Source organism: Hemicordylus capensis, chromosome 2 (assembly GCF_027244095.1).
Source record: "Hemicordylus capensis ecotype Gifberg chromosome 2, rHemCap1.1.pri, whole genome shotgun sequence".
Lineage (NCBI taxonomy): Eukaryota > Metazoa > Chordata > Lepidosauria > Squamata > Cordylidae > Hemicordylus > Hemicordylus capensis.
In genome coordinates, this window is record NC_069658.1 from 122868784 (window position 1) to 122883500 (window position 14717).

A 14717-nucleotide genomic window follows, 5' to 3' on the forward strand; every position below is an offset into this window, starting at 1 on the left:
CTGCCCCTTCTGAGACCTTCAGTAATTTTTTCTGGTGCTGCTACTGAATGAGATAGTAAAATTCTGAACAGTGCCTCCCCCCGCCTTTTTTTTAAGGCTGCTGCATGTGTTGTATTTTTGAATGCTCCCTTTAAAAAGCTCCCTGAAATCAGTAAACTAGCATATCAAGAAGGGGCCTGCCGAATGCTAATTTACTATATTCAGAGTACATTTAACTTTGGGATATGCTCAAACATCTATCCTCCCCCATAGAAAGCTGTCTTATATGATTGGTCCATCTAGCTCAGTATCATCTACACCAGTGATGTAGTTGCAAATTCAGAAGTGCAGGCTGTCTCCATGACAGCCCCCATAGCCATACCCACTCTGACAGTTACGCCCATCCCAATGCCACACCCCTCACTTAGATAATTGCAATAATTTGAGGGGTTCTGTTACAAGAAGTTAAGGATCATGTCAATTCCAGGGAATGTACTAGAATGAGTGACAGGGGATGCCCACTGAAATGCTCTGGTTCCTTCCAAGTGGCCATAGGAATGCATGGAATAGCAAGAGCAGCACATTTGTTCCATGTTGAAAGGCCAGGGCTTTGTGTACCTGCTGAGACCCTGGAGGGGGGAAAGTACCAGGACTATCTCTGCAGCACTACACCACTGACCTACACAGACTAGCAGTGGCTTCTCCAAGTTTACAGGCAGGAGTCTCTCTCAGCCCTATCTTGGAGATGCCAGGGAGGGAACTTGGAACCTTCTGCATGCAAGCATGCAGATGCTCTTCCCAGAGTGAACCCATCCCCTGAGGGGAATATCTTACAGTGCTCACACATGTAGTCTCCCAGATGGAAACCAGACTCCAGATGGAAACCAGACCCTGCTTAGCAAAGGGGACAAATCATGCTCACTACTACAAGACCAGCCACCTAATGGTGGGAAGGGAAGTAACTTGCCCAGGGAGCAAGAGGTTGCTGGTCCGAATCCCCACTGGTATGTTTCTCAAACTATGGGAAACACCTATATCGGGCAGCAGCAATATAGGAAGATGCTGAAAGGCATATTGTGTTGATATGAAGGAAGATGTGACACACAGAAGTATTGGGAATTGGGCACAAGGCAGGCACACAGCCACAACTTTATTTAAAATTAGCAGCATCTGAAAACAGGCTTCGTGCAGGGAGCTGGATGGCAGGGTCAGGGCAGCTGTAACCTCCCTGGACTGACCCGCCAGTTACCTAACAGGGTCAGGCAGGCCTTACCCCTTCTTAGGACCAGGCAAAGTAGACTGACAGGGGTATGGGCCACGGTCAATCCCACCCCCCCAGCTGCCCAGCTGGGGGTTGACCAAAGCCCATTGGCCAGCTCCTTCCGCACCCACAATTGCAGCCTGGTCCCTCTTGCCTTCTACCCCCTTTTTACCCCCGCCGTCCAGCTAACCCATCACAGATAGTGGGGGATGGGGAGAGCACCCCCATGAGCTCTTGGCCTCCCCCGCATCCCACCATGAAGCCGGGCTGCCAGCGCCTCCCAGATGCCCGCCTGCAGGTTAGCAATGTAAAGTCTGCCTCCAACGGGTGACAGGTGCACATCATCCCCACTAAAGAAATCTGGCCACTCCACGGTGAAACCTTTCTGCAGGATAAAGAACCCCCCATGCCACACCAGGATCCTCTGCATCTCCCTGTTAGCTTTTCTCCTGGCACGCTCAATGGGCCACTGGTCCCTGGCACCTGCCCAGTGAAGCCTCAGGAGCATTTCATTGACACATATGGAGGTGCCTGGGAAAGGCCTTGCCAATGCCAACTCCACCAAGTCTCATGACAGGTAAGACACAGCACCCAGGCTGGATGTTTGGCAAGGTCATTCTCCTCCATGTGCACCACCAGGAGATCAGGGAGTACACTCCCACCCCCCAATGCCACCAGGAGGGGCATGAGCCTACCAGAGGCCTTGCCTACACCGGAGGCCTTGCCTACCTTCTCATTGTATTTTTACTTTGTGCCTTAGGCCCAAGCTCTGATCCACCAAGTTCTTGGCCACCCAGTACAGAATATTGTGTCCCACGATCCACACAGAGTCTGCCCACACCTCAGGAGCTGCTTCTACAAGAAGAAAAGGTGTGTGTGTGTGTGTGTGTGTGTGTGTGTGTGTGTGTGTGTGTGTGAAACCCTGCCATCCTGGCTGCTCCCACCCGGGAACAGCCCTTCCCTCAAGTACACCTTATAGGCCAATGAGCGTCAACGGCCGATCTTCTGGACCTGCTCCGGGCCGGCCCTCACCCCGCCACCGCCATGGAGGCTGTCCTGATGTGGAAGGAATGGGCACTGGAGGGGAGCTCTGCTGCCTGCAGCGTTCTGCGGAAAAGGGGTAGTGAACTGGTACTGCATAAGGGGCAAGCCGCTGTCATGCACAAAGAGCAGGGGGGACCTCCCACCAGCCTACACCCTGAGGTAGCCTTTCAGTGCTGCCACTGGGCAGAGGCCCCCAGCCCGGCCCTCAGCCAGCTGAATGAGGGTGCCCTTCCCCAGCTGGTCTGTCTGGGAGAAATGCAACCTAATGGAAATTCCATTCTTAAGGACTGAAACGTTTGCCACAGCCAGTGCCCTATTGCCTGGGTCAAATGCAGATTCACTCACCCTTAATGCCCCAAAGAACATAGGCAGGCTGCCTTAAGCATGGTTCCCTCATAAGTCCCTGTGCACACTGCCCCCGCTGCCACCAAGACATGCTCCAGTGATGTCAGATCCAGGGAGAGCCCCCAGTCCGGCCTGTGCCAAGTCACCCTAGCCCACCTCTTCAGCGCCTGTTGTACCCTGAAGTCCCCACAGGGGTCAGGCAGGCCTGCCGCCTTAGCAAAGAAAGATATAGCTGCCGCCTGCTGGCCGAGCATTCTGCTGGCATCCCTTTTCTTTCAGATGGACGAGGAAGCGCAACACCAGACTGACCTTGAAACAGGGTGTTCGCTCCCCACCCTCTGCGCTTGTGAAGTGCTGGAACTGCAACAGAGCCTGGCAATATGCCGCCCGTGTGGATGGGGCCAAGGAGGCCATTATCGCAGCATTCACCTCAGCCTCCCAAGGCTCCAGATGCCCGTCGGTAGGCGGGTGGGCTCCAAATCTGCCCCTGGAGCCAATTCCCAGAATCTGCAATATGGAATCTGAATATGGAAATGGGAAAGCACACCCACCACCTGGTTCCTGGACCCCTTTATGTGCTTGGCTCTGAACAGCACATTGAGCTCCAGGCATGCCAGCACAAAAGGCCGCACTAGCCCCATGACTCTCAGGGACTTAGAAGTCTGTGAGTTCACAATCCGCACCACCGCCTCATTGTCACACCAAAAGGAGACTGTCTTGTTAGCGAATTGCTGCCCCCATAACTTCACCGCCACCAAGATGGGAAAAAACTCTAGGAAAGTGAGATCCTTACCCAGGCTATGCTCCCTCCAGTCACTAGGCCAGCGGCTGCACACCAGTGGCCTTGCCAGTACAGCCCAAAGCCCAGTAGGGATGTGCACGAATTGATTTTTAAAATTTGTACCTGAATTGAAACACCCCCGATTTGTCTTGGGTCCAAATCTGACCACCCCCAAATCACCCTCGATTTGATTTCTACCCGAATTTTCTAAATCTGAATCCAAATAGGTTTGGATCAAAAATAGGGTCCCGGGGCCAAAAGAGTGGGGTGGTGGTAGTGCGCAATGGGTGTAAGGAAGCTACCACCCATATTTCAAAGTAATTGGGCAAAGGGAATTTAAAATGATTTTTGAAGTTTACGTGTCTTTTAAGCTTTTTTCCATAGGGAATAATGGGGATCTCAGCAGCCTTAGTTATAATGCCCTTGGAGGGTGGCACCAAGGTGGCCCAGAGCAGGTTGTGGTGGGTGGTAGTGCCCAATGGGTGCAAGGAAGATTTCAAAGCAATTGGGCAAAGGGTTGTTTTTTAAAGGAGTTTTGAGTTGGCATGTCTCTGGGGCAGACTTGGGGCAGAAAGGGGTTTTGGGGGCAGAAGAATGGGTCAGGTGGTAGTGCCCCAATGGGTGCCTGCTACCATCCAGATTTCAAGGGAATTGGTGAACGGGGTGATTTTTAAAAGAATTTGTGAAGTTTGCGTGTCTTTAAGCTTCCCCCCCAGGGAATAATGGGGATTTCAGCAGCCCCATAACTCCACTTGTGGGGCACCGAGGTGGCCCAGAGTGAGTGGTGGTGTAGTGCACATAGGGTGCGAACCACCACCATACCCACAAGCCCATGGGGTACTGAGTTTTGTTGTTTCTGAGGTGTTAGATTATCTGGTAGCAAATGAGAGTGGATTCATTTTCAGTGACAAACAATGAATACTTATGGTGAAGGCTTCTGCAGTCAAGGTAGGGCAGAGGGGGATGGGGAAACTATTTTAGCTTCCCTTCCCTTCCTGAGAAAGTCCTGTTTCCTGCCAGGAACAAGTCGCATGAGGGCTGTGTGACCCTCAAGGACATAGTTCTGCAAGCAAAAAGGGAGGTGGAAGGGACGGGAGAGAAGCAAAGGGTCACTTTCCTATCTGTCTCTGCCCTAGATCAGCTGCGGAATTAGACTTTGCTGCAAATGCACTTCAGGCTTTCTGCAGGGGTGCAGCTCTTCCTCCGTTCTCTTACAGCTGCACATGTTGGCTAGTGATTGCATTTGTTTGCTTTTAAAGTTTTCCCTACAATGTGGGGCTTGCCTTGCCTGTATGTGTCCTATGGAGCTCTGTCTTTCTGCAGCATACCTGCTCAGTTTGTGCTACATTGTGGTCTGGATAGTGCATATTGATTGGTGCACAGCTCATGGGTGAATTCTGCTACTCTGATGATGGGCACTGAAATAGATCACCATTCAGCCTCTTTCATTTTTTTTAAAAAATCATATTAAATGAAGTCATTTATATTTAATCCAGTTTTAACGTTGAACATTTTTACTTCTTACCATTTTGTATATTTGTATGAAGATTGGGCCTTTGTCTGAAAATTAATGTTCACAATACAGCACTGAAGTTGTTTCCATTCTTAAAATGCACCTAGTCTTCTCAGGCACATCAATTCTGGGAAAGATGCAATATGTAAAAATAAAGAACGTAATCATGTTGTTGAGATAATCTAAATTTATATTTTGACTCAGGTTTAAATAAAAGGTAAAACAAATCTCTGACCAAGCACAAATGAATTACAGACAAACATGGAATGCAGAATTGTGATAATTATTCAGTTTAAAGATTCCTTATGAAATTACTAGCAAAACAGCTACCATTTAGGTCAGGTAATTATGGTGTTGGATTCAAGTAGACTATTGAGAAGAGCAGACGAACTCATTAATACTTTGCAGAGGTATATAAGCCCTTGATGTGTGCTTTTATAGAACTCTTGTGGCTTTTTGATGGATTTAGAAGAGGGATGTGCCAGTATTCTGGAAATCCTTAATTCATTGTGCTCTTCACCAACCCTCTCTTTTATCTAAATTCCTCATCATATGGGTTTGGCTGTCGGAAGGTTAAATCAGTTTTTCTTGTGCATTACTTATAATTAAACTTGAATGACTGCTGAAAATCAAAATGCCAGTCTCAAAATGTCATCCCTTCCAACTCATGCTTAGGACTCAATCAAACTTTGTATAGTAGAGATGTGTGCCCAATTAAGGGGGAAAGGGGAGCAGTCCAAACTTACAGCTAGAAATCGAATTAACAACAACAACAATAATAATTGCTACAGACACGTTGAGGCTGTTCTCACGAGCAGCCAAGCCCAGGCAGCCAAGCCTGGGTTTGGCTGCCTGTGAGAGCTGCCGGGATCCGTGTGGAACTTGGTGCTGCGGTGCTAAACCGCTGCAGCCCGGCTCATAGCTGAGGTTAAGGGTGCAAATGCTCCCTTAACCTCAGCCCCAGGATCGTGTGTTTGACCCTGGGGGAATCCCCCAGTGCACTGCACTCAGTGCGCGGTGCAATGTGGGATTCTTGAAGGCTGGGACAATGAGTTCCAGCCTCAGAGCGATCTGCCCTGCTCCGCGCTGCAGAAGGCTGATCATGTGGGATGACAGAGGGTGCTCCCACCAAGCAGGGAAGGGTCATCTCGGGGGAAGGCAAGGTTTGGGAAGCCTTCCCCCTGCCTGTCTGCTTGCCGGCCCTGTCAGTCATGTGAATGCCCCCATAGTTTGACAAGACAGAGTAGCTTAATTTCAGCCAGGGATTACTTAGCCCTGGTACTTATTTTCATAGATATCATATAGAGGCACTTTTGTCTGACATTTTCTCCTCTGGTAGACATTTTCTCCTTGGGAGCCAGGCTGACGAGAATGCCTCTGAGCATGTGCAAATTGCCTTCTCTCCTAAAAATGAAAAAAAAATGACACACAGTATCAGCATATTTACCATTAGGGGCAGAGTTTTCAGCTGAGAGGGGGAAGAACTTCCAGAAAGATTTGAGCCTGCATAAAATCTGTGGAATGTTAATATTTAAGGAAGCCCAGTCCAAAGATGGTAGGGAATCATTCTATTTGTGCTGTTAGAAGTTATGCCCTCAAGTGAAATCGCAATGCAAAAAAAAGGAGATATTGCATGGCTTTCAAACCACAGCCGATTCACTATTTTGATAAGTTTATTCACTATATCCTTTGCTAATATGGTACAACTTAAGTTGCCTTCAGTCTTGCATCTCTTTGAAATAGTGGTGCCAGAATAGGGAAATTTCCCTTCGGATTTACTCACTGATATCCATGTCAGACAAGCATGCATAATTACACGATGGTTGCAGTAAATCTCTTGATCTGATTAATTACAGCCTGCTCATAATTACACTTTAAAAGAACCCTATTTAAGTTGCGGCACCTCTCATCTTAACATAAGAAGATAGGAGTTAGGCACCAGGCCAGTTTCAGGCCTCTCACCTTCAGAAGTGAGGTGGGTGGTGACTTAGGAGCTGTGACCCTTTTCAGTTGTGAGGCCCCGACTCCGCACCAGGTCAGATAGCATGCTGTTTCAACACCAGGTGAAGCCTTTAAAAAGTGTAGCCTTTTCATCTCTTTCCGTTCTCAAAAAGGCTGCTGTTTTAACCAGGACGGATACTAGTATGCGTGGGCTTGCCATTTCCCAAGAGCCCGTTAGCTGAACAGAAGGATAAGAAATGTCTCAAATATATAAATAAAGGTACTGAACTTTTCTTGTCACCTTCTCACTTTTCTCCCCCTCCCACCCCCAAGCTCCTAAAATCACCCCAGTGGTGCTTTTTCTAGGAAGGAGCATCAGCAGGAGTCCTGTGAAGGGAGGGAGGGAGGAAGGAAGGGGTGTAGCTATAATTGAACAAAAGGGTTCAAAGAACTCCAGCTCATCCCCATCATATTTTCTCCATTCTCTTCCTCACTCTGAGGGGCCGCCAGAGAGAGGGGTGAACATGGGCCCCCTCTCCCCTAGTTATGCCCTGGAGGAAGTCACAGGTTATCACGCAACACAGTTTTTACACAGGTTACCATGACCACACAGCCTTCCTCTCCCTTCTCTTCCCAGTCACTGCTGTGAGGTTACCAGCTAACCTTTCCTGGTTACTAACCAGGAAAAGTTCAGGCCAGCTTGGTCCTCTGCTTCCAGTGTGCAGAGATGAGCAGGTGACCTTGTTACCCACTCCTGGTGATATCTGCTGATCAATCTGCTCTTAAATGTACCGGAACAGGGGCCAGTTGGAATAGAATGGTACAGTCTTTGTACTTATTATGGACTGGCCTTCCTTAAATATTAAAAACCCACAGGGGGAGGACAATTCCATGCATGTGGCTTCTGGCTGGGCTCCATTGCAGCAAGGCCCATGAGAAAGTGCCACCAGTTATCTTGTCTGCAAGACCAGCAGCTCCCTTCGCTATACATAAGGCTCAATTCATGCATTACCCAGTCACACAGCTGGGTTTGCTGAACAGAATGCCTTCAACAGCCACAAAAAAAGTCACGGAAGTACCTGCATAAAACACTCCCCTCCCTCCATCATTCATTTATCATGTTCACACCTTATGCTGCTTAAGAAACTGGGCAGGGCAGTCCTATGGCCCAGTTTCAGATGGCCACGGCAGCCACACCAGGGCTTACATCAATGGTGTGACCATTTGGTGTCCTATGCTTTGCTGCTGGCAGCAAGTTCAAAAGCAAAAACAAGAGTCACAGAAAAGAAAGTAAATGTAGCAACAACAGCCACTCCCAAAGAATCCTTAACAACACCATTGCTACAACATAACTCCTGAAGACAGCCTGAATCCCTGGGAAGCAAATAGAAAGGCAATCTACAAACAACTGCCCTTTTGACTGAGAAAATGCTAGGGCCGCACAAATAAGGAAGGACTGCCGTGCCAATCACAAATAAGGAAGGGCTGACATATCATACAACCCATGGGTAGGAAGCGGGGCTGCATCTAGCTTTTGCAGAGATCAGGGGAAAAGTCCCTCCCCCCATAATGAATCAGTGTTGTTCCAGCCCTGCCAGAATAAGAAAAGTCTCCGTTGGTGTGCTAAAGTGTGGTGCCCCTCATAGGCACACTGTCCTCTGCAGCTGCCACTTAGCCTTCAGGCTGCCATTCAAACTGCCCTGGTAAGTATAAATTGAGAACCTATGGGGGTAGAATGCCTGTGTTTGAGGATATCATGGAGAGTTAGGAATGCAAAGATGTTAAGCTATGCACATTATACATCATCATCTGTTGGTCTGTAGCTGTTTCATTCATTCATTCAATTGATATTGAATGAATATAACCCTTGGACTTAATCCTGAGTGGCACCCAGGACCTGGTGCATGATGTCAGTGTCATCGACCCTTTAAGGAACAGTGACCATAATTCAATCAAACTCAGCAAACATGTGGAGAGAGAATCACCAAGGAAGTCTATCACAGACACATTGAATTTCAGAAGAGGGAACTTCTCCAAAATGAGGAGTATGGTGAAAAGAATGCTGAAAGGGAAAATCAGGAGAGTCCCTTCGCCCCAGAATGCATGGAGCTTACATAAAACCACAATACTAGAAGCCCAGCTAGACTGTATACCCCAAAGGAGGAAAGGTACAACTAAGTCCAGGAGGATGCCAGCATGGATAAAAGGTAATGTCAAGGAAACCATAAAGGGAAGAAGACTTCCTTCTGACATTGGAAGGCCTGTCCAAATGAAGAGAACAGAAAGGAACACAAACTCTGGCAAAAGAAATGCAAGGTGACACAAGGGAGGCAAAAAGAGAGTTTGAGGAACATTTAACTAAAAGCATCAAGGGGAATAACAAACACTTCTTTAAATACATCAGATGCAGGAAACCTGCAAGGGAGGCAGTTGGACCATTAGACAATGAGGGAGTGAAAGGGATTATTAAGAAGGATATGGAGGTTGCAGAGAAGCTCAATGAGTTATTTGTGTCCATCTTCATGACAGAGGATATGTCATGCCCGGGCCACGCAGAGGCCATGTGCGCAGGCGCCACATGGCTGCCAGGTGAAGGCCAAAAACCGGCCGGAGTGCCCAAAATGGGGCGAAGGGTGATCTAGAAGGGCAGTGAGGGGAGGGGGGAGCTCCATGGATACCCCCACCCACTGCCTTCAGGAACTCCCTCGAGGGCAGTAGAAGGTTAATTAAATTTTTTTTAATTTGGCTGGTTCGGCCTCGAACCCAACCGGGCCAGCTGGTTTTGTGCCCATCCGTACTCCAAACCAGTTCAAAAGGCAGCCGGTTCTGCCAGTTCTATGGCAGGGGGGTGCTGCTTTAAGAGCAGGGGAAGGTGCACTTACCCCTCCCGCCACTCTTCCCCCTGCTGGTGCTCCTTCCCCCCACAAATTCATCAGGGCGGCAGCATACCTCCCTGCCGCCCCGTTGCTCCTGTTTACCAGGTACAACTGGAAGTATCTGACATGCCTGTGTGCGCTGGCACAGGTGCGCACACATTGTGTGTGCATGGTGTGTATGTGTGCAACAGCATGACATGTCCATGCCCATGCCTGCGCACACAGGTGCATTGGATACTTCCGGTTGTATCCGGTAAATGGGGGCAATGGGCGGCAGGGAGGTATGCTGCTGCCCTGATGAACTTTGGAAAAAAGGAGCACCGGCGGGGGAAGAGTAGAGGGAGGGTAAAGTGTACCCTCCCCCACTCTTAAAGCAGCACCCTCCCACCCACCATCGAACCACCATTGAATAGCAACTGTCACCAAGCGCCACCATCTGAAATCTACCCAAGTGGAACCAATGTGCCTCCTATCCCCAAATCCCTCAGGTGATCCAGAAGGATACTATGGTCGATGGTATCAAAACAGAGATCCAAAAGAACCAGCAGAGTCACACTCCCTCTGTCAATTCCCTCTGTCAGAAAGTGATCAGGCTGACCAAGGCTGCCTCACAATCCTTTCCAAAAAGCCAGAGCTGCATGCAGTTTGTTTGCTTCACTCCACCAAAAGTATGTTATAGGACAAGCCCAGACTTGCTTTGCTGTATGCCCTATTTGAGGAAACATCTCAGGGCAAGCCTAGACTTGCCCTACCATATGTTATGTACCAGAAAACCATTCCTAATCCTAAATCGGGTGATTATGCCTTCCAGTCAATTCCACACCCAATTGTCTTGTAAGATACAGCTAAATACTTTGTTTCATTCTGGAATTAAAAGAAGTATTGTTGTCTTGATTCCATCCATGCTGTCTTCTGCCAAGAGGAAAAACAGGGGACTTTAGTTTCTGATTCAGAACATCTGCCTCAGTTCCTTTGGCAGTGGACCTCTGTGGCCAGGTATGAAATAACCTTCCTCCCTATTTTATCGGTTAGGGCAGGTTAATGAAACTAAAAAATTTAGCCCTTCTAAAATTATGATTATATGTTCTTTGTGTTTTGTTAGCACAACTAACTTCTTAGAGAAGTTAATTGTACTAACTAAATTTATTAGTTAAATAAAATGTGTCCTAATCATCCTCAGCTGACCCACATTGCTGAGAATGTGCGTGTGAAACCTAGAAGAATTTGGTAGTTAGAGACTGAAAGCTGGTACCATTTATCCCATATCCCTCTGCTGAAGCAACCTGCCCCAGTGCATAAGAACCATTCTGTGTTGTTGTTTTTATTTAAAGGATTTATACCTTGCTTTTTGGCCAAATTGTTCTCAAGGCTGCTTGCAACTGATTGCAGTGATATTTATTTGCGTGTTTTTGGGGTAAATTTCGTCTTGGCAGTGAGACAAGGGAACTGAGCGAAACCACTTTGCAAAGTACTCCTTGAAGGTGCTGGGCCTAGGACAGCCTAGGCGAGCACCCTCTCAAAGTTGCTGCCCCCTATTTCTGTTTCAGAAATCTAATATGTGGACACATCTCACCCATTCAGAAATGCCCTTAGCCCATTCTGTTCCCCTGATTTTTTTCCCCTGATGCTGCCACTAAAGACTCTCAGTCCACTCCAAAGGACCCCAGAAACAACACGGAGAGAATCAAGCTTTGTACAGAGGAGAAGAAAAGGAGCAATTTAGGCAAGGAAGACTCGAAGCTATAATAGCAAGTTCACAGGAGCCATGTCTGTGAGCCACCTGTTAGGTCAGTGAAAGGGAGTGCTGCACTAGGAAACAGGGAAGAGTGATTCAGGTCCCACCCCAGGGAAATGGAAATACAGCCTACGTTTTTGACAGATCTGTCTGGCAATTATCATCTTCTTTATATATATTTCTCCTAGGCGTACCCATTGCTAATCCCATGTGTGGCAGCTCTCGTGAGAGTCCAGGATAGAGATGGGACAGCCGAGAGGTGAAATAATGGCGGTGGCAGCAGCTGGCTGGTTGGCCGGTGGGGAAACAAAACCTCTGACAAGCAGTGCTGTGGCTGGCGTGTGGGGGGAAGAGGCTGGTCAGCTGGTGGGGAAAAGGGGGGGGCGTCCAGGAAGAAAATGGTGGCAATGGCAATGGGCAGGCAGGGGAACTGAGGTGGAGGCTGGCGGGGAAGAAGATGGAGACTAGAGGCCAGGCCGGCCAGCCACCGGATGGGGAGGAGAAGCAGCGGCGGGCGGGGAGGAGAAGCCTGGCCACCGAGGGAGAAAGAACTGGGAGGGATTGAACTGGGGAGAGAATGAAATGAGGCTGAAGGGGGGGGGGAGGGAGAACTGGGGGTGCAGATGCTCTGTACCCGGTCAGCTAGTTTTAGAAGGAAAAGGGGAGGCAGAGGAACAGAACCCTCACACCTTGCTCTGCAGAGCAACACTAGCTACCTACCAGCCATGTGAGCAGATGGAAAATAAGCCCATGATAGGATATGCAGTCTCTGTGAAGCCTCACCTTCATGCATGGGATGATCCCAGCAGTATACTCTGCTGCCTAGGAGTTCCACTAGAAGAAAAATATAGCAACCTCATACAGCTAGCTTCACATTACTTACTGAAGTCCATACAATGCAGGGGTAAGGAACGTCTCTTGTCTCTAGGGCCGCTGGATGGCTGCCTTGGGGCTTATTGAAACAGGATGAACATGAATAATGGAGAGCAGTTGCAGCACCAACTTCATGCGACCAGGTGCTTATTGAGAGGTGTTGAGTGATTAACAGAGGGTGTTGCCACTCCTGTGATTTCTGTTCTGTATGTCTCAGCCCAGCTCCTTACTCTCCCATTGGATGTGGTATCTTTTCTTGGTATCCTTGCTGGCATCTACATGTGAGAATTCATCTTGTCATCAGGTGTCCAGTTTTTGAGTCAAGCCTTTAATTGCAGTTCACTTTACAGTGAGCAGTCAAGCAGGGGATGATATTTAGCGTCTTATCACCAAAAGCTTCACTCCTTGATTTCTGCAGACTTAACCTCTGTTAAAAATGCTGAAGCAGACCATGCTGATTTCTTTGTCTTGGCCAACAACCTTGCTTCTAGGGAGGACAGCTTGCTTACAATTCCCTGCCATGGAGGGGTGAGTATTATCTTGATAGCATCTCTACCTTGTTATTCCACAAGGAAATATGTCAGGAGGGAAGTGATTGTCCAGCAGTACCAATTTGTTTATTATTACAATCATTTATATACAATTTCTCAACAACAACAAAAATGATGTAAGTGGTTTGCTTAGCAAAATACATGTGAAAATGGTTCCCTGTCCCAAAATCTCAATTCAGATGCTCCCGATCTGAAAAGAAAAACAAAGGAGAGACCAGCAATGGCCACTGGGAGAGATGATCTGCTGAGATGCAGAAATACAGTTGCTCTCCCCCTGCTAAAAGAAAGAAAGCCACCTGCTGAAGAACAGCTCCGCTGGATCAGGCCCAAAGCCCATCTAGTCCAGCATCCTGTTTGCCTAGTTAGCAGGGTTGAAGTAGAAAGCTTAGTGAAGAGTGACAAGCTTTCCCTAGCCCTTCCTAATGGATGATGGGGATGTATGTGCACTTGGGCCAACAACCCCCCACCCATGCACTTTGTGCAGGCAGGAAAAGTATCCACTGCCCTGTGGGCTAGGTGGGAGCACTGTTACTGTCTATTGAGTAAAAAGGTTGTTAAGCCAGTACACAGTTTCCCCCAGTACACAGTTTTTTGTGCTAATCATAGGAGAAACTTTGTAGCCATGGATGTGTAGCCATGGATGCTTTGCACACCTGTCCATGAGGGAGGGCAGTTGCCCCTCTAGATTAATGGCTGGATTAATGTGGATCATGGATCATCTATATATGGATGAATGTGGAGCAGCCTTCCCTCAGCTTTTTTGAGGGAAGGCAGAATGCCTCCATGTCTTAAGGAGGCAATCAATAGACCGCTTCTGAAGAAGCCTGTCTTGGATCTCTCGGAGTTAAGCAACTACAGGCCTGACTCCAACCTTTCATGGCTGGGCAAGCTGATTGAGAGGGTGGTGGCCTCCCAGTTCCAGGTGATCTTGGAGGAAACTGATTATCTAGACCAGGGCTGCTCAACTTCGGCCCTCCTGCAGATGTTGGCCTACAACTCCCATAATCCCTGGATATTGGCCACTGTGGCTGGGGATTCTGGGAATTGTAGTTCAAGAACAGCTGGGGGGCCTAAGTTGAGCAGGCCTGATCTAGACCCATATCAGACTGGCTTTCAGGCAAGCTATGGGGTGGAGACTGCCTTGTTTGGCCTGATGGATGATCTCCAATTGGGAATTGACAGAGGGAGTGTGACTCTGTTGGTCCTTTTGGATCTCTCGGTGGCTTTCGATACTATTCACCATAATATCCTTCTGGAATGTCTGAGGGGATTGGGAGTGGAGGCACTGCTTTGCAGTGGTTCCGCTCCAACCTCATGGGCAGATTCCAGATGGTGCCCATTGGAGACTGTTGTTCTTCAAAATCTGAACTTTCCTATGGTGTTCCTCAGAGCTCCGTATTGTCTCCGATGTTGTTTTACATCTACATGAAACTGCTGGGAAAGATCATCAGGGGATTTGCTGCAGGGTGTTATCAATATGCTGATGACACCCAGATCTATTTCTCCATGTCAACATCATCAGGAGAAGGCATAACCTCCTTAAATGCTTGCTTGGAGGCAGTAATGGGCTGGATGAGGGATAACAAACTGAGGTGGAATCCGGATAAGACAGAAGTACTAATTGTGTGGTGTTTGAACTCGGGAGACAATTTTGATCTGTTGGTTCCAGATGGGGTCACGCTCCCCTGGAAGCAACAGGTGTGCAGTCTGGGGGTGCTTCTGGATCTGAACCTCTTCCTGGTGTCCGAGGTTGAGGCAATGGCCAGAGGTGCCAAAGCTGATATGCCAGGTGCGTCCGTTTCTTGAGATGAACAACCT

At 48.3% G+C, this 14717-nt stretch overlaps 1 long non-coding RNA gene across 5 annotated transcripts in view; it reads right to left on the minus strand.

Moving 5' to 3' along the window:
• Positions 1-5113: 5113 nt before the first annotated feature.
• The window catches only part of LOC128341911 (uncharacterized), a 69309-nt gene continuing 59705 nt past the window's right edge, over positions 5114-14717 (minus strand). For 2 of the 5 annotated variants that reach the window (XR_008314659.1, XR_008314658.1), the window contains 3 exons: positions 12359-12623; positions 6886-7102; positions 5114-6327 (listed from right to left, as the gene is read on the minus strand). This is a non-coding gene — a long non-coding RNA (uncharacterized LOC128341911). The remainder of the gene's footprint in view (positions 6328-6885; positions 7103-12358; positions 12624-14717) is intronic. The other 3 variants (XR_008314661.1, XR_008314660.1, XR_008314662.1) reach the window with 3 other exon arrangements.